The sequence below is a fragment of the Canis lupus genome, chromosome 6, assembly GCF_048164855.1.
Source record: "Canis lupus baileyi chromosome 6, mCanLup2.hap1, whole genome shotgun sequence".
Lineage (NCBI taxonomy): Eukaryota > Metazoa > Chordata > Mammalia > Carnivora > Canidae > Canis > Canis lupus.
The window spans coordinates 12,824,418-12,843,727 of NC_132843.1; the positions used below are offsets into that span (position 1 = coordinate 12,824,418).

The 19,310-nt window shown below is 34.9% G+C and overlaps 1 long non-coding RNA gene across 1 annotated transcript; it reads right to left on the bottom strand.

Moving 5' to 3' along the window:
• Positions 1-1,535: 1,535 nt before the first annotated feature.
• Positions 1,536-18,908, bottom strand: LOC140634646 (uncharacterized). Its single transcript, XR_012032050.1, has 4 exons — positions 18,813-18,908; positions 17,895-17,962; positions 16,571-16,742; positions 1,536-1,687 (listed from the first exon to the last, which is right to left on the bottom strand). It is a non-coding gene; the product is annotated as an uncharacterized lncRNA (long non-coding RNA).
• Positions 18,909-19,310: the final 402 nt, after the last annotated feature.

Here is a 19,310-nt window from a genome sequence, read left to right on the forward strand (position 1 = left end):
GCATACACATCCTTGAGCTTACTCAAGATTATATATGATAATTGGGTATTATTTCATGTTCTCACTAGTTTTTTTCTAGTTATAGAAGTGAGTCTAAGCAAGATTAACTGACTTTGGAGGAATAGTTACCTCTCTATCCTTTCTATGATAATTTATTGTGTAGTGTAAGTTCCTCAAAAGTTAACAGTAGGTCAAAGAAATGAAAATAAAGAATTTTTTGTCATTTTCTTAATAATAAAGTTAATGATACCTTTTGAGAGTTCCCAAAATTCTGCTTAATTCCTGATTGACTTTGAAGATGGGGTTAATCTCTTTGAGTTTCAGTCTTCTCATCTGTGAACAGGAACTCACTTGTCATTGTGATTATGAGATAAATTATGAGTGTATAACTACTGCCTGGCTAATGATTCCTGGCAACCCATGATCTCAGAAAGAGATTCTTTCCAGATTCTATATTGTGCCTGAAAACAGGACTTTTGCTCTGGGGTATTGACCACCGCTGGATATCGTGTGGGATATCACATGAACCTGCCTCATTGGTTTTATAAGGCATGAAAAGCCAGCATATAATTGACAGTCTCCCAAAATGGGAGAAGAGCATTTCCAGGTTACAAAAAAATCTTTTGTTATCAGAGAAAAAGTGAAGTCACACCGAGAAAGTGAAACAGCAGATAGCCACTGTGATACTATGATTTATAAGAAATATGTGTTCCGTAAGTTGGATGACCAACAGCAGTATTGAGCAGAAGGTACAGAGATTTTCCCATAAACTCCCACACATGAACAGCCTCCTCTATTATCAACATGCCACACCAGTGTGGTACATTTGTTACCATCGATGAACTTTTATTGGTTCAGGGTTATCATCTAGAGTCCATACTTTATATTAGGGTTCACTTTTGGTGGTGTATGTTCTATGGGTTTGCACAAATGTATAATGACATGTATGTACCATTATGTTATCATAGAATATTTTCGCTGAGTTAAAATTCCTCTGCTCTGCCTATTGATCCCTGCTTTCTCCCGCTTACACTCGCAATCCCAGCCCCTGGCAACCACTACTCTTTTTACTGTCTCCATTATTTTGCCTTTTCCATAATGCCATATAGTTGAAATCATACTTTTCCTTTGGAAATGAGTCACTAGGTCTAGGCCACAGTTCAGGAGAAAAGACTTACGCATCACCTCCTGAAGGGGGGTAGTATCTACATAATATTTGAAAATTTTCTATAATGATGACTATCTCTTCTCTCCCATTCATTTATTTAATACTTTTATTTTTTTATTTTTATTTTTTTAATACTTTTATTTAGGGATGCCTGGGTGGCTCAGCAGTTGAGCGTCTGCCTTCGGCTCAGGGTGTGATCCTGGGGTACCAGGATCAAGTCCCACATCGGGCTCTCTGCATGGAGCCTGCTTCTTCCTCTGCCTGTGTCTCTGCCTCTCTCTTTCTCTGTCTCTCATGAATAAATAAAATATTTAAAAAACCACTGTGATTTAAAATAATAATAATAATTTTATTTAATCATCTTTTGTTAATATCAATGTCAACTAACATATATTTATAATTTGGGATGGAGAGCCAATACATTAAAATAATGTGTTGCTGAAATTGTTCTAGCTTTTGCCACTGGGAGCTCTTTCAAGTTGGCTTTAGCTTCTTTTAGATGAGCTTCATTCTTTGTTTCTGGAACAGATAAGAATGTATTTTAGGATAATTTTTGCCTCATAACTATGAAATGAAAGAGTTGCTATTTTACAGGACTTATGTCAGGCACTTAACTTTCATTTACTCTTTTAATCTTTAAATAAGAATTCTCCAAAAAAGGAATTGTATTCAATTGTAGATTAAGAAACTGAAAATGGATTTTGTGTAACTGTGTAAAAGTCACATAACTCCTAAGTGGTAAATTCGGAATTTAACCTTAGGTCTATCTGAATTCCTGCCAATCTGTTAGTTCTATAAATTGAGAGAAGCATGGTTAAAACTTAAACACAGGTAACCTGGGAACTTTATCTTTGCAGAAATTTTAGAACTTCATTTTCATCCTTTTCATGTTTGGGGAATCTCTTTTGCTACGTGATTTATATGTTGCATGGCAATGTGGCAGCTGGATTGACTAAAGTCATCTCTGGTCTTTCATTGTATGCTCTGAACTCTTTCAGTTCATCTTTTACCTCTGCTCCTGCTACTGGCTGTTTTCTTTTTTATTTCTTTTTTATTTTTTATTTATTTTATTTTTTTTTACTGGCTGTTTTCTTCATCATTATTTATTGTAGCTATATTTGGTATTATGAATTTGTTCTGTCTTATTGCTTTCAGTATTTAGCTCTCTAAAGTAGGAAGATTATTGACAACATATTAACTACTCCAAATCTCAGGGTGTATTTTAACACATTTTTATATTTAGAGAAAAATTACAAGATAACTCACAGATTCTAGGTAATTCTCATATATCTCATATTCAGTTATTAACATTTTGCATGAGTGTGGTAAATTTAGTATAATTATTAAACCAATATATCAATATATTATTTTTTAAAGATTTTATTTATTTATTCATGAGAAACAGAGAGACAGAGAGGCAGAGACATAGGCAGAGAGAGAAGCAGACTCCACGCAGGGAGCCCCATGTGGGACTGGATCCTGGGTCTTCAGGATCAGGCTCTGGGCTGGAGGTGGTGCTAAACCGCTGAGCCACCCAGGCTACCCTCAATATATTATTATTAACTAAAGTCCAAACTTCATGCAGATTTCCTCAGTTTTTACATAATGTCCTTTCCAGGACGCCTCATTATATTTAGTTGTCGTGTCTACCTAGTTTTCTTTTCAATGTGACAGTTGCCCAGTTTTAGATGATCTTGAAAGTTTTGAAGAGTACTGGTCAGATTTTCTTTAGGCTGTCCTTAATTTGGAACTTGTCTAATGTTTTTTGTATGATTATAATAGAGTCATTCGTGTTTGTGAGGAAGACCACAGAGTTGAAGTCCCCTTTTCATCTCATCATATCAAGTGTACATACTTAACAACATGACTTTGCTATTGAAGTTAATTTTGATCACCAGACTGATAGTGTTTGTCTAATTTCCTCACTTTAAAGTTATTTTTGAGGGACGCTTGGGTGACTCAGCAGTTAAGTGTCTGCCTTTGGCTCAGAGTGTGACCCTGGAGTCCTGGGATGGAGTCCCACATGGGGTTCTCTGCATGGAGCCTGCTTCTCCCTCTACCTATGTCTCTGCCTCTCTCTCTCTCTCTCTCTGTCTTTCATGAATAAATAAATAAAATCTTAAAAAAAAAATAAAGTTATTTTTTACTCTCCCCCTTTCCATTCTGTACTCCTGGAAGGAGATTGCTATGTGCCCCCTACACTTAAGAAAGGAGAATGTATACTTGAGGGCAAAGTATCAGCATACATTATTTGAAATTCTTCTGCACTGGAGATTTGTTTCTTTCCCTCCATTTATTTATTTATTCTATCATTTATTTAAAACACTATGGACTCATGAATATTTTATTTTATACTTTGGGTCATAATCCAATAATACTTTATTTTGTTGCTGAAATTTTTCCGATGTTGGCCATTCAGAGGCCTTTTAGTTGACATCTGGGACCCTTTGATATATTCCATTTTGTGAATAATTTAAAGCATTTTCCTACATCTTTGGTACTACAAGATGCTTTAGGCTTGTCATTTATATTTCTTGCCCTGATCCTAGATTCAGCCATTTCTCCAAGAACCTCTGGTTCCTTTTATTGGGAAATGGAATTAGAAACCAAGATCCGGGCATTGGATATTCTCAGTGTTACTGGGATATTATTGCTTCTAACCCCTCCACAGATTAGAGCAAGGGAAAATATATATACTAGCCTATGTGTTTGCACAAATCTGTAAAATATTACTATATATAGCCATCTGTGTGTATATTAACCTAATATGAGTTCATGCTAACATGTACAACTGTAATCCATTACTACGTAGATTATTCTAGACTGTCATTCAAGCCTTCCCCCATTGCTTACTTCTAAGTTCCAACTCAAAAAAGCAAGAAACTTGGCTACCATCATCTGCCATCAACTTACTAAATTATTCAATTCCAGTATACCTGTAAAACCATATCAGAATTGTTAATCTATATTCCCATGGGAAACATTTTATCAAGTAGGGTACAAATTCTTTTGGCTTTATACTTACAGATTGAGCTGAATCCCAAAGTTATGTTAGGTCAGCACTTTCTCCCTCAAACCTATCAGTCAGGTTGTTTTATACATTTATAAAACAGTTAAATTATTTCATCACATTCTACATTCTATTGTGAGATTCCTCAGACTCCTAAATTACTTTTAAAATTTGCATTCACTAAGGTTCATTATATGTAGTGTAGAGTTCCATGGATTTTGACAAATGCAGTTTCATATATCTACCATTATATTTTTCTGCAGAGTGGTTTCAATGTTTTTAAAAATTTGCTGTGCTTTATACAAATAACTCTCACCCTAATGCTGAGCCCCTGGAAAACTTTCCTCTAGATGTTTTATTATTTTTGCATTTTACATTAAATTCTGTGATGTATCTTGACTTGGTTTTTGTAAAAGCTGTAAAGCCTCAATCTAGATTCAATTTTTGCATATGGAAATCCAATTGTTCCAGCAACCATTTGCTGATAATACTTGGTCCCTTGAATCTCCTTTGCTCCTTTTTCAAAGGTCAGTTGATTCTATTTCTGGCCTCTCAATTTTGTTCCATTGGTCTATATATCTTTTCTTTAGCCAGTACCATACTGACTTGATTACTGTAGCTTTATAGTAAAATCTGAAATAGGACAGTGTGAGTCCTACAACTTTGCTCTTCTTTTTCAGTGTTTTGATAGCTATTCTAGGTATTTTGCTTTTACATATAAAGTGTAGAACCAGTTCATCGATATCCACAAAATTGGCTGCTAGGATTTTGATTGGGATTGTGTTGAATCTATAGAACAACTTGAGAAGGATCAGCATCTTAATATTGAGATTCCCAATTCAAGACACAATTCTTGGTCTCTCTCTCTCTCTCTCTTTCTTTTGCTTTCTCATATTGAGTACTGTATGATTCCTTTTATTTATTTTTTTTAATTTTTATTTATTTATGATAGTCACAGAGAGAGAGAGAGGCAGAGACACAGGCAGAGGGAGAAGCAGGCTCCATGCAGGGAGCCCGACGCGGGATTCGATCCCGGGTTTCCAGGATCGCGCCCTGGGCCAAAGGCAGGCGCCAAACCGCTGCGCCACCCAGGGATCCCTGTATGATTCCTTTTAATCTCATTTCTTAGTATAGGAATTATCTTTATTTAGAAACATTTTTTTTAGTAGTTGCAATTGGCATTTATGAAAATTCCAAGCTAGCTGGGATGAACAGGAAGTGTATTTTTCCTCTCCAAATTTTCTTTCAGGTAACACTTGAGTTATTAATTTAAGCCAGTCACATCCACATACCTATAATCTTGCTGTCCAGAGGAACAAAAAAAAAAGAGCTCAGAATTCTGTCTGAGTTGGTGTAACATGTTGTGTATAGAGGAAGGAATACTAACAGTACCACTTGATATATACTAACATCAGTGTTTCACTGATGGTGGCATAGGAAGTATAATGGAAATGTTGGCAGTGGTGAGCTTCATGTCTTACACACACATTGGTGGTCACCCTGGTAGCAGTGGTGGTACCCAGTGTCATTAGTGACAGCTGTTCCAATTGTAATGGTAGAGGCATTTTCACTAGATTCATCTGATGGCATGCTTTCAGCTGAAGTTTCAGTTACTTGACTTCCACTGCTTTTGGTCCATTTTCAGAATTGCTTCTTCAGCCTTTGCATTGAGTCTGACGGATTTCTGGTATTCTTTAGTTAAGTAACTTAAACAGAACTCTGACTAGAACAGATGGGAGCAGAATTTAAAAACAAAATCTCACTCAATAAAATTTCTAAGGCAAATGGAGAAAAAAAGTTCAGGTGTGTCTTGATCATGCTTCTAACTGAGTTACCCCATTTGATTTTTTAAAGGATTCCTTCAGTTAATTGCTCCCATACTTATTGTGAAGCTTGAATGGCATAATATTAAATCTTTCCAATAGTCTTGCCTGCCCAGACTGGAAGCTATGGTGTGATTCAGCATCTACAAGTCTGTTTTTATGGGCTTGGAATGGGCAGAACTTACAGAATATATCTCTGGTAGAAAATATAGAACATATTTTATTTGAATATATAGAACATACCTCTATTAAAGGTATTAGATTATATCTCTAATATTCTATATTAGAAATGTTAGAATATATCTCTAATATTCTCTATTAGAATATATAGAATATATATATCTCTGAGCAAAAATAGAGTACAAGATACTCAGTAAAGTTCCAGGTACACGAGGAACTTAATAAATGTTACTGTCAAGATCTGTGGACTGAAGGAAAAAAAATCAAAACTTTAGAATACTTAAAGCATTTAATACTGAGAAACTATTGTAATATATTTTAAGTATCCAAAAGGCACTGTTTTGTTTTGTTTTTTAGAAATACATCTTCCACTGTAAAGATTCATCTCAAACTTCCCTTCAACTTTCTGCAATAGTTACTAATTGCGTTCTTGTTGTCAACCAGTTCTTAGTCCTTGTCATTATAGGTTCAGCAGCTGCAAAGGTGAAATGTTTTGACAAATATTGAACATCATACATTTTATACTGTGGATCAGCATGGATGTTTCTTAGCTTCTTTAGATGGTTCTGTAATGGAGTTATATTTGGAAGTTTCCCAGTGTGGTGCAGAAGCCTCACGGAGAGAGGAAGTTTATAAACTGCAATTCTACAGGAAGGAGAAAGGCCAGCTGCTCATCCTGCATGATTCCTCCTTGAGCTTTTGTATTTTCCCAGCTAGACATTTCAAGCTTCCTATTTATAAATGTATCTTCAGTATACTGACTGGTGACAAAGACTCCAATTGGCCAGCATATTTTCACTCAATGTGGAGAGAAGCCATTTAAAGACTGAGGTAACATATCAACAACAACAAAAAATAAAACCTGACAATAAGGGAACATGAAGGGAAAGGAGTATCCTTGACTGTGGTACTGCCAGTCACAAAGTTATAACCTATTCACGTTACTAAAAAGATATTCTCATATCCCTGGTTGGTTTATACCAAAGTCTATAGGTTAAAAGAACTGCTAAAAAGTTTCCATATCTTTAACATTATCTGGAAAGTTCTTCAGAAAATTATAATTTTTCCTCTTGCAGGAAATTTAAAAATAATGTGTGAAGAACTTTTTAAAAATATTTAGTCTTTTACTTCCAGACTTATTTTTATGACCTAGTTGTATATCAATAAAACAGATAGGAAAATATATCAGGTAATTACTAAAGTTATTCATTATTAACTAGAGCAGTTAACATTAAGGAGCAACCAATTTAATGGAAAAAGATACTTCAGGTTATTTCTTTAAATATATTTTAGAGTTTTCCATTTCATTGACAGTAGTAGTGACATTTGCGGACCCTAAAACTGAATTATGTCAGTTCTGCCTACACATTTGAAATGATCCATGGGAAAGGTAACTTATGGGTGATAAATTCTCTTTCCAGTACCATATGGAGTAACATCAAAAGCCATGTCCTATTAACTTTGTTTTCATAGTCTAAGAGTTCATTCTGTTGTTTAACCTTAAATTAAGCTATTTTTGGAAATTAAATGTTTATTAGATAAGTTGGTTAATAGCACTTGCTGTTTGCCAGGGATTGTGCTAGGCTTTTTTTCACATATATTAACTCATTTGCTCCTCACAATCCTAGAGAATAGATTCCGTAATTATTCTCCTTTTACAGATGTGGAGATTGAAGCAAAGAGAAGCAAAATAATTTGACCAAATTTACACAGTAGGTGGCAGAGAAAATATTTGATTTCCAGAATATGTACTCTTTTAAAAACAACAACAAAAAAAGATTTATATATTTGGGAGGGGCAGAGGGTGAAGGAGAGAAAAACTTAAGCAGACTCAATGCTGAGTGTGGAGCCAAATGCGAGGCTTGATCTCACTACCCTGATACCACAATCCTGAGATCACAACCTCAGCTGAAACTAAGAATCAAACATTTAACCAACTGCCCCACCCAGGCGCCCCTCTAGAATACATACTCTTGACCATGATATAGTATTGCTTCCAGTTTTTAAAATTACCCTCATGAGTGTTATTTTCAATTTTCATGTGGTTCAAATATGGTGCCATGTTTTTTTCTAACAATATTATTTTTATTATATGTTAATCTTAACTTGTCTCTAAACCAATGCACAGTTTTGTACCACCCTACTTTGCATTAGTGGGAGGCACAATGTAGTAAAGTCAATCTCCACTACAGGGGCTTTGTTATTAAAGCAAAGGACCTATGTTTCATCTGTGTTTGTGTGTGACTATGAGTGACAAAATCACAAATAACAGTGGATTAAACAAATCGGTTGCTCTCATTCATGAAGAAGTTGACTGGAGGTTGGCAGTTCAGCTACGGTATCATGGCTTCACAAGATCATCAGGGAGCCTTGTAAGTTGTTGGTCAGTCTTCCTCAGCATGTGACTTTTATGTTGTGATCCAGGATGTTGGTCAAGTTCTAGCCATCATAGGCCAAAAAATTGAAAAATAAGAACAATATAGGGCATTTCCTGAAAGCTTTAACTTCACTTCTTCTTATGTATTCCTGGTCATAGATTAATCACAGAGACACATCCAGAGCAAGGGAGACTGGCAATGTGGTATTTATCTACACAGTCATGTTCCCAGCTGGAACTGGAGCTTCTATTATAGGAGAGAAAGGGTGAGTGGAAAGCATGTGTTAACTGCCATCTAATAGTTTCTGCTGCATCTAGGGTATAATTCGAGTTTGTTACTTGGGAATGATAAATTCTATAAATTCCATAAGTTCAGACATTCCCAATAACTACATTTTGTTGTACTTTAAAAAAGCCTCGTATTGATATACAACATTTATTTACCTTAGCATTCTTTTCTCTTACCCTCAATCAATTCCTTTGGTTATATCTCCAACATCTTACTTCTTAACCCCTGTGCAGCTGAAAAATCATGGTTACTATTATTCTACTTTCCAAAGACTACTAGTCTCCTGTCATTTCCCCTGCCAGTCTTTTCCACTGTGCTTCTGAGGGAAACTTTTACATTCCTTTTCAGAGCTTTTTGCCTCCTCTTATGAAGATAACAATTCCTTGACAACAAAACATCCCTTGTAGAACTTTCCAGAGAACGACCGCTCCTCCTCTTCCCACTGACTCATAGAAAAGGCAAGATGGTCATGTTTTTCGCATTCTTTCCTTTGTACTGCCAGATGACTATACCTCCCAGGGAACACAAGCCCATTGTTTCCCACTCACCTGCCAGAGAGCCTCCACCTTCCTCTGTGACATTATCCTGCAGTGACTCATTCTCCTGCCCTCTCCTCCTCTCCTGATCATGCCTGCAGAGTGCCTCCTTGCTTGTCATGGGATTTCAGACTCTGGGGACATGGAAATGGTGCTAAACTAAGGAGGTGTTGGGAACTGATGCAGTTTGGAGAAGAAAGATGACATTTTAAGTCTTGATAACTATTTATTTTTTTGAAGTAGGTTTGAAAAGTTGGATACTCTACCCAGTAAACCTATAAGAATTGCATACTCTACCCTGTAAACCTATGAAAACCACATTTGTTCATTAACAAAAGGACAGAACTTATTTCTGCAACTCCTAGAACTATAGACATGTAGTACATGGCAGTTTTATATCATTTCACTAAAAACAGAACAGCCTACTCATGCTTGAGTGATCTGAGTCTCTGATGCATACATGCAGTCTTGTTGAGTTCCACATAACGAATTTCCAGATACAACATTCCATATTTACCTTCACATTGTATTTTCCAAGAAGATGTAACTCTAAATCTACTTTGCAGCCCAAGACTAATACTAACCATTTTATACATAGACCAGCTTTTCTCTGAGCCATCACTACTTAATACAATTATTTGAACTACTCACTTCAAGCCATCCCCAATTTCTATAATAACCTATTTCTTTGTTTGGGGAGAGGCATTTCAAGTTTTTTATAGTGTCTTCCTTTATTGTAACAAGACAATAAACCCTAAAGTTTTTAACTATAGGTTGGTCCCCAGAGTCATTACCAGACAGGTTATCATAAACTCCATCGTGGTATTGAAATCCTGAGGGCAATAAGATGTCACCGAGGTTGTAAACTAATTCTGCTTAGTTAGCCTAAAACTCAAAGTGTCAAAACTAATAATCTGGCAAGTCCCAGTGTGAGTGAAATTTTCCATGTAAGAATTGTAAATACAGAGGAAGGAGAGAGAATTGTAAATACAAAAGAGAGCAGTGGTAAGTAGAGTTTGGAGTTACACAGTTATGGATTTCTATTTTGACTCTAGCCATCAAAACTATGTGCCCTTGGTTGTTATTTTATCTATTAAACTGTTTTTCAACTCTGTGAATTGGGAAATAATAACACTTATAAAATAATAATTTTATAAGGATAAAATGTAATTTATTTACCATAAGCTTGAAACATGATACACTCTCAGTGAGTGATAGGTGTTATCCTTTGGTATAGTGTATTTCACGTAGAGTCAACACCTACATTTCTATATATAGCTTAAAAAGTCTTAGACAATTCATTCTATTTCACTTTGCCTTACGTGCAAAATGTGGATAAGAGTACAAATCTGACACAGTTGTGTTATTGAGTGTGATAATGTAATAGATATATATGTATAGTATTCAGTGAGCAATATGCATCCTATTAATATTAGTTTTCTATTTCTCCCTACACTTGTTTTCTAGTTATGCTTTGAGAAATATGGTAATTGAACCATACAACTGGAAGAAGATAATATATCAGTTAATATGTGTCTGTGTGTTACGTAAGTAGGTCTGTTTTCCCTGTTCCTCTTTACACCGTATGCCTCTGGCCATCTTCTGGGGAAGGAGCTATTCCTATAGCTGAGAGTCATATATGGGTGCAACCCCTCCTGACATAGTGTCCACCAGAAAAGTGTTTCCTTTTTTTTTTTTCCAGAAAAGTGTTTCTGAGTCTTCTGATAACCTCACATATGTGTATGTATTGGGGTAGTGTGGGTGATATTTTCCTAGAAATTTCAGATATCAACTTGATCTCTATTACCCAAAGCAAGGACAAACAAAATAGTCATTAAAAATGTTTAAGAAGCTTTTTACTCAGGGATTCTGGTAATAAATATAATTTACAGAGTGACAGAAGACTGGACACAGAGTCCCAGTCTATTATTGCTCTTTACATTAGCAAGGATTTTAGGCTTCTATCTAGGACATCCCATAGGAATGTTCTCTTTTTCTTTTTAGACACTTTGCTTCATATATCCTGATTTCTTCTGTGTCCAGTGACCTAAGAACCCTCACTCAGAATTTATAGTCTTAAATACTGTCTTCTGTCTTATATATATTCTGACACTTTCTGTGAATCAGTTATTTGTGTGTGTGTGCGTGTGTGTAAAGCCATTAAAATAGCTTGAAATTAAATTTCATTATTATAAGGTATCCTCTATGTGATTTTCTTTTAAAGTTGGAGCAAAAGTATCAGCATCCTTCTTGCAACTAGAAACATTATCAATTTTTGTGGAAAGTTTTCTTTCCATTCTTAGTTGTTTGGGTTTTTTTGGGAGGTGGGGGGAGGCTTTCTTTTGCAACTAACAAGTTTTTAAACAAAGAAATAAAGACGTGCCACTGAATCAGTTTAGGTTATTTATTCCTAATTTGAGAGACATTTTTTTAAAGATTTATTTATGTATCCTTTTAGAGAGAAAGTGCATGCGAGCTGAGGGAGGAACAGGGGGAGAGCACAGAGAGAATCCACAAGCAAACTCCCCACTGAGCATGGAACCTACTCCTGGATCTCAGGACCCTGAAAACATGACCTGAGCCAAAACTAAGTGTTGGCCACTCAATGGACTGAGCCACCTAGGTGCTCTAAGTTCTAATTCCAAGATATCTTTCAGATACCAAAGAAATTAAGAATAACTTCAGAAAAAAGTTGTATCACTATATATATTATAAAACAGCCATTCTGATTCAGAATAGATGAGTTTTTTTAAAATATTTTATTTATTTATTCATGAGAGACACAAAGAGAGAGGCAGAGACATAGGCAGAGGGAGGAGAAGCAAGCACCATGCAGGGAGCCTGATGCAGGACTCAATCCTGGGACTCCAGGATCATGCCCTGAGCTGAAGTCAGGTGCTCAACCACTGAGCTACCCAGGTGTCCCATAGATGAGATCTTTAAGTGAGGTTTTGTGTGATTATTTCAGGAAGTAGGGAGCATTTAGTTTATGGGACATCTCCATTTTATATTCTAGTTTGTGTGATAATTTCCAAAGAGCCATTCTTTATAAATCCATAGATTCTAGGAATATTTCCATAAGCAGTCCTTAACAAGGAACATACTAGAGACATTCTCGGTCTAAGATAACTTTATTTTTTTAGATTAAAAAAATTATAGCATCATCTGACTGGCTCAGTTGGTTAAGCATCTGACTTCAGCTCAGATCATGATCTTGGCATCCTGGAATTGAGCCCCACATTAGGCTCTCCACTCAGTAGGGAATCTGCAGGTCCCTCTCCCTCTCCCTTTGTTTGCCTCTCTCCCCACTCCTGTTCTCTTTCTCTCGCAGATAAGTAAATAATCTTTGAAAGAAATTATAATGCAGATATTTCAAAATTCAAATGGTACAAAGGGACCATGGAAATTCTCCAATCCTTGAGATCAATGTTACTTGAGAGCAATGTTACTTGCATATTTTGAGGCCACTTTAAACTTAATTTTTGATCTGAGATTCTTCAGAAAATTCAAATTTAAAGTTTGGTGGCAAATCCATGTGAGATCTAATGAAGATTTCAATTCTCAGAGATTTTCTTTCACCCTGTAATCAACACCAAGACTTGAGTTCCCCTAGATGGTGGGAGGTGCTTTCTTCCCTCTCCCCTACAAACATACATCTAAGATGGAGGAGGGGCCAGGAGAAAGGAATCGTTTCTATTAAAATTTCCTAAATGTAGGATGTCTGTTTAGTCTTCTGTACTTTCAAGACCCTCAAGATGAGGAAAAACTAAACTTGACTTTATTTGGTTCAACAAATGGCTTCAAGCATACATCGACTCTATTACAACCCTTAGTTCTTGGTTCCCACTATTATATACTTGTTCTTAGTTTAAGTTCCTTTAGGTTTTATTCAGCTCACAAATGCATGCAAGAGTTTTTCTTTTACAAATATTTCTCTAGTATTGCACACATGTACTGTTTTTCCCCGTTTTTTGTTGGAAAAAGGGATGTCTGGATTTGTGCTCTCCAGATTGTTGAAAATAGAAATTTTGCTTCTTAATTTTTGATGACCCTTGCATTTATTCATAGACAAGATTTTACAGATGCATATCTTGGGAAAAAAACAACTAATTCAATTCAATGAGAATCCTTTACCCTTTCTGTATCACTATAACCTTTCTCTCCCTCTCTCTTTCTCTCTCGTTCTTGTCTTTCCCTAAAGATTGAGTTTTAATACATACTATATTCTTCTACTTTTGAAGAATGTTATGTTTTAGAATGTTTAAGGATTATTATTGTCTCACAGTCTTGCTACTTTATCTATTATTCTTGACTTATTTTTTAGCATTATATCCATAATAACACACCATTTTAATTCACATTTCAAATGGCTTATGTCAGAGTTTATGAATAGCTAAAATAGCAAATAGTATGTAACAAATATTATAGCCATATTTTTTGCTTTGAAATATATTCTAATGTTATGTTTAGAGGCAGCTCATAACCAAATTATATAAATTTTTATTTTTTCTGAGGAAAACACATGTACATTGAAACAAATTTAAAGAATTGGAGTAAACATTTAAGAAGGAATAATAATATCCCATATGAAGAAAAGCCTAGAGTATTAATGATTTTTTTGTTTCATATGTTTCTTATTTTTAAGCAAATTTTCATTCTAAAAGTTGAGATCATTTTGTGTATAATGTTTTTTGCCTATCTTTATATAGAGCTATTTAATATTCTTTATGTTTCTGGTTTAATGGTTGCATAGTCTCCTGTTAAAGTATGTAATACTTCGTTTTTTTAATACTTAGATATTTTAACCAAATTCCTCTTATTGGAGATTTATATAGTTTCTAATTATTTAGTATTTTAGACATCACTGATACAATAGTTACTTTTGTACTTAAATAATGTATATATCTCTATTTTCTTAGAGTAAATATGTAGAAGTAGAATTCCTGGGTCAAAGAGAATTTCAAGGTTTTTGAAATGTCATTTTATCTGTTAATATTCTCCAGAAGTAAGGGAGAATTTACGTTTCCTCCAATACTAATATAGGAATACTAACCTTTAATTAAGATTAAAATTTTCTCAGTAAGCCAACCATGGGTATTATTACTGAGGTACGTTATTTTAGTAATTTGCCAAAACAAGAAACTGGCACTAGTTTAAAACGTATTTCTTATCACCTTCATAGGTTCAGAGAACTCTTTATGAAGCACATCCCTTTTTAAAGGTAAATAGCACTTGAAAAGTATAGAGCTTATTTTCTTCTCTCTAAACCTCTTTATGTTTCTTGTGTGTATTTTTTAAATGTATTCAATCATCAGTATAGAGCCCTTATTTGTTCTATCCATTTACCTAGATATCAGCAACTGGAAAAGCTCAAAATTGTTGGTAGATACTCTGATTTTTTTTTTAATAGAAGTTTTACCATCTCAGTACATTTTAGTTTACTCATGAGGTAGCATTCAATGATATCATAGTAGACACAAAGAACACACAATAGACACACGAAAAAGATTCTTGAGACTAACTTGACCTTCTACTTCTGTCTCCAACACTTAGTGATTATAAACCTTGAGCAAGTTATTATACATTTCTGCCTCAATGTCTGTGTATTTAGAATGGATAATAATAGTAATTTACCACATGCAATTGTTTGAATAAGTGGATTAGCTGATAAGTATAATATACTGAAAGGAATACGTGGCATGTTAGTTATTATTGCTACTATATTATTGGATCAATAATTTTAATTTTAAATGGAAAATCCAGATACTTTACTGATGCCTCTCACTCTAGAGTTCTGATAATGAACATGTACAAGAATCACAAACTGCTCATTTTACTGGTTTAAGTATCATACACAACGATGGAAAGTACTGGCAAAAGCTGACTAAAAATATCTTGGCTCAGGTTTAAAGATGAAGTAAAGCTTGGAATAGATTTGTCTTTGTCATTATATTCCTAGGAGTGTATAAAGAGATGAGAGAGAAAAGATGAGAACTGGTCCTTTGCAGAGCAGATTTAGTACCATCAATAATAGTAGCAAGCATGGCACTCATGCAATCACAGATCATCCAGGATGATAGATATGAAAAGTTCTAGAAGAAACTGAACATGAGAGATGCCTTTTAGAGAATGGTACCTCAACCACTAGTGATGTAGCCTGAGGAATATGTCAGATTCTGACCAATAAGATTGGCCACCATAGCCCTGGGAAGGTGCAGATAATGTGCTGAGGGAGACTAGACATACTTTCTCCAATGTGGCCTCAGGAGATCCAGAAAAATTCTCCCTTCTGTGGCCTGAGGCTAAAACATGGCAAAGGACTATGTGTCTCCACTTTCCATACTCCAAGAATTTATAATTTAGATTTGACATATTATAATCCCATAAAAGCCATGGCATAGCCACCACAAAGTTTTACTGTTCACAGTGTAAATATATTGAAAATTCTTAGTCTGTTCTTTGTGCTGAGACAATACAAAAAGTCATGAATGATGGAAAGTTCAAAATGAGTCTGTCCCATGACTTTTGGGAGCTTCAGGTTTGCAAGGGTTTAATTTCTGCTGTCATGGAAACTGTCAGCACCAACTCTCAGTGATTTCCTGCAGGCGGAGTGACAACATTTCTAAGAAGAATGATACTGTCTCTATTACCATCAATCAATATTTATTGAACTCCAGCAGCCGGTCTTGAGCCACATTAGGAGCTTGCACTGAGATTTGCCCCCAGCTAGCATGTGGTTGAACTGAGACACAGGAGGTCAGACAGGTGAAACAAAGCAGCTCCAGAATATAGCCAAGAATTAAGGTTATAAATCCTGTAGAATTAGAACTTTAGTGACTGAATCACTTGGGTCCTGGTGAAAATTTAAGAACACGTTAAATGTCAAGGTGTGAACTGAAGGAATTTAGGTTCTGTCAGAAATGGTAACACTGGAATTATGTACTTTTAGAATACACATGTTTGACAGATTCATTTTTCTTAATGTTCCTTATATTCTTTTCTGTTGCTTGATATTTGAGATTCTTATTCTATGAATATCCTTTCTTCAGTCTTCGTTATCTACCAAGTATTTTACAAAACCATTCAGCTAGAAGCATCTAGGAGTCAGGGTAAAGTTTCTCCATCAAATCATTCTGTTGAGATTCATGTCTGAATTATTCTACCTTTGTCTTAAGCTGTTTTCTTACCTCTTCATCCGCTATTTCTGTACATGCAGTTTGCTTGATCAAAGCATCTCTAGGAAGCCTCAGATGTGTGGCTAACATCTTTCCTTAAGTTCATCCCTCTCTGAACTTATAGATTAGCTCTTGTAGTTCACATCTCTTGACTCTATTGCTTTTTCTGTTTCTTCTCCTATGACTAAGCAAAAATTAAAACAGTTTCAAAGCCCAGTATCATGCCATTCCCATATACTGCCCCTATAGTCTAGAATTATCTTCCCTCAACTAACATTACATCCTGGGTTCTAAGGACTAACTCTTTTATGACTTAAAACGCCTCCTCCTTGGTGGAACTTTATTCCATTTCCTGTGTCTAGTTATGTACTTCCTCCCTGTTTCCACTACACTTAAAAAAAATTCAGTTACAGCGTTTAATTTATTATATTGTACTTATTCATTTAAATATCTGTCTCTGCATTTCCCTGAGAGCTCCTTAATGAAAGTGGCTACATCTCATTTATCTTGGCATCTTCTGCTTACACTCAGCAATTGGCATCAATATAGATTTGTTTATTGAAATGAATCAAGAATAAAATATAAGGTTTAATAAAGAAAACAAAACCATTCTCTGAATCCTCACTGTTTTGATCCCTCAGAGTAATGCACTGCCTTACATCTACAGCCTGACAGAGGAGTCACTCTTGTTGACTTCATATGTCAGCATATGATACATGCTGAACTGATGTTAATTTATATTAGTTTATATTAAATCAGTTTCTAATGTTGAGTTAAAATTGTTAAACACTCAATAATGCCTGGATCCACCAAATGGTTCAGTGCCTCCTATTCTCAGGAGCTGATAGTGACATTTGTAGAAGTTGTGAAATACCACGGTTGCATCTGGAAAGCTTGACAAATATAATGCTGCATTTTAGTTTTTAGAGAGAAATAAAGGGTTGGCAGTGGAGTAGAATAGTTAATGTTTTGAGGCTTTCTGCTAGCATCTGAATAACTACATCCTTAGTTAGTCTTCACAATAAGCTTATAGGTAGGTTTTTGTTTTTTTAACTTACTTATCTTTTTCATTTTTCAAATGGGGAAGTTGAAGAAATAGGAATGTAGATCTGTTCATCTGTGGAAACGTACTAACATCTTAATGACATTATCATATTCTCTGCTATAAGTATTTGTTGGTATCATTATCATTTCATTAAAAATACCTACCTTTATTGAGGTAATATTGACATGTAAAGAGCTATATATATTTAATGTATACAAGTTGATGAGTATGGGGATAAGTATATACCCATGAAACTATCACCACCCACAAGGTCATAAACATATTCATCACCTGTTGAAGTTTTTTCTCAATCTTTCTTCTTCTTATTATTTATGTGGTAAGAGCACATGAGATCTACCCTGTTAGAAAAATTTAAGTATACAATACAGTATTGTTAGCTGTAGGCACTATGCTGTATAATAGATCTCCACAACTTATTTTGCATGACTAAAGCTTTGTACCCTTTGACCATAACTTCCTCATTATCCGCTTCCCTAACCCCTGGCAATCTCATTCTGCTCTCTCCTTCTATGAGTTTAATGATTTCATATTCTAGATACAAGTGAGATCATGCAGTATTTCTTTCTGTGTTTGGCTTATTTCATTTAGAATAATGTCTCCAGGCTCATTCATGTTGTCACAAAGGCAGTATTTTCTTCTTTTTGTAAGGTTGAAATTATATTGTATGTATATACCACATTTAAAAAAGATCCATTCATCTGTCCCTGGACTTTTAAATTGTTTCCATATCTTGACGAATGCGAATAATGCTGCAATGAACACAAGAGTGAAAGTATCTCTTTGAGATCTTGATTTCACTTCCTTTATCAACATTTCATTCTGATTAGAACAGAGAAGATAAAAAGTTTGAAATCTTTTTCTCAGTTTGAAATTTTATTTCTTTCAACTTGAGAATATCTGAACCAAATAGCTAGACAACACAGAAAAATGCAGCTTCCTTCATGTGGTCTGGCACTTAGGTGATGCCATTGCAAGGATGGGTTAAACAGGGTAGTAGAAAAAAAAAAAACATAGCTTTTCAAAATGTGGTATATTTAATTTCATCATGCATCTGTGGGGTGTTGGGATATTCTAACATAGCAACTATAGTCAAACATATTCTAATGTAAAATTTAAGCAATTTCAAAATTAAATATAACAGGAATTTACTTGCTATTTTCGCTTATTTGCACCATTTTTGACCTTTACCTGGAGAAGTTAACATGATATTATATAGCTTGCTTATGAGAAACAAAGCTAGCACTCAGAAGAAAAAAAAAATCAGAATTAGATTCTAAACCTCAGTTGCTAATCTGTTGCTTAGTTACAACACCAGGCGGTTTCCATAGTATATTGTGTCACAATCATTAGCTCTGGCATTTACATTTGTAAACCTACTTTGTTTGGGTCATTTTCCATAATACTGTTAAAATATTCAGACCTTTGCCTTAAGTAAAATGGTATCAAGCTTCTAAAGTGTTTTTTACTTAAAAAAAATCCTAAAGTCATTCCCCCCCCAAAAAAACCCCACATTTCAGCAAAATTTACAAGAAATGATGTTCCTCATGTCGTGTTGCATTTCTTAAATCCTAGAAAGATAGCAATTAAAATATAGCTATTATTGGTGACTCATAATTATAGTCTTTCAGATCATTTTATCATCCTGTTAAATATCTTCAAACATTTTGAAACATATGTTTGATGAAT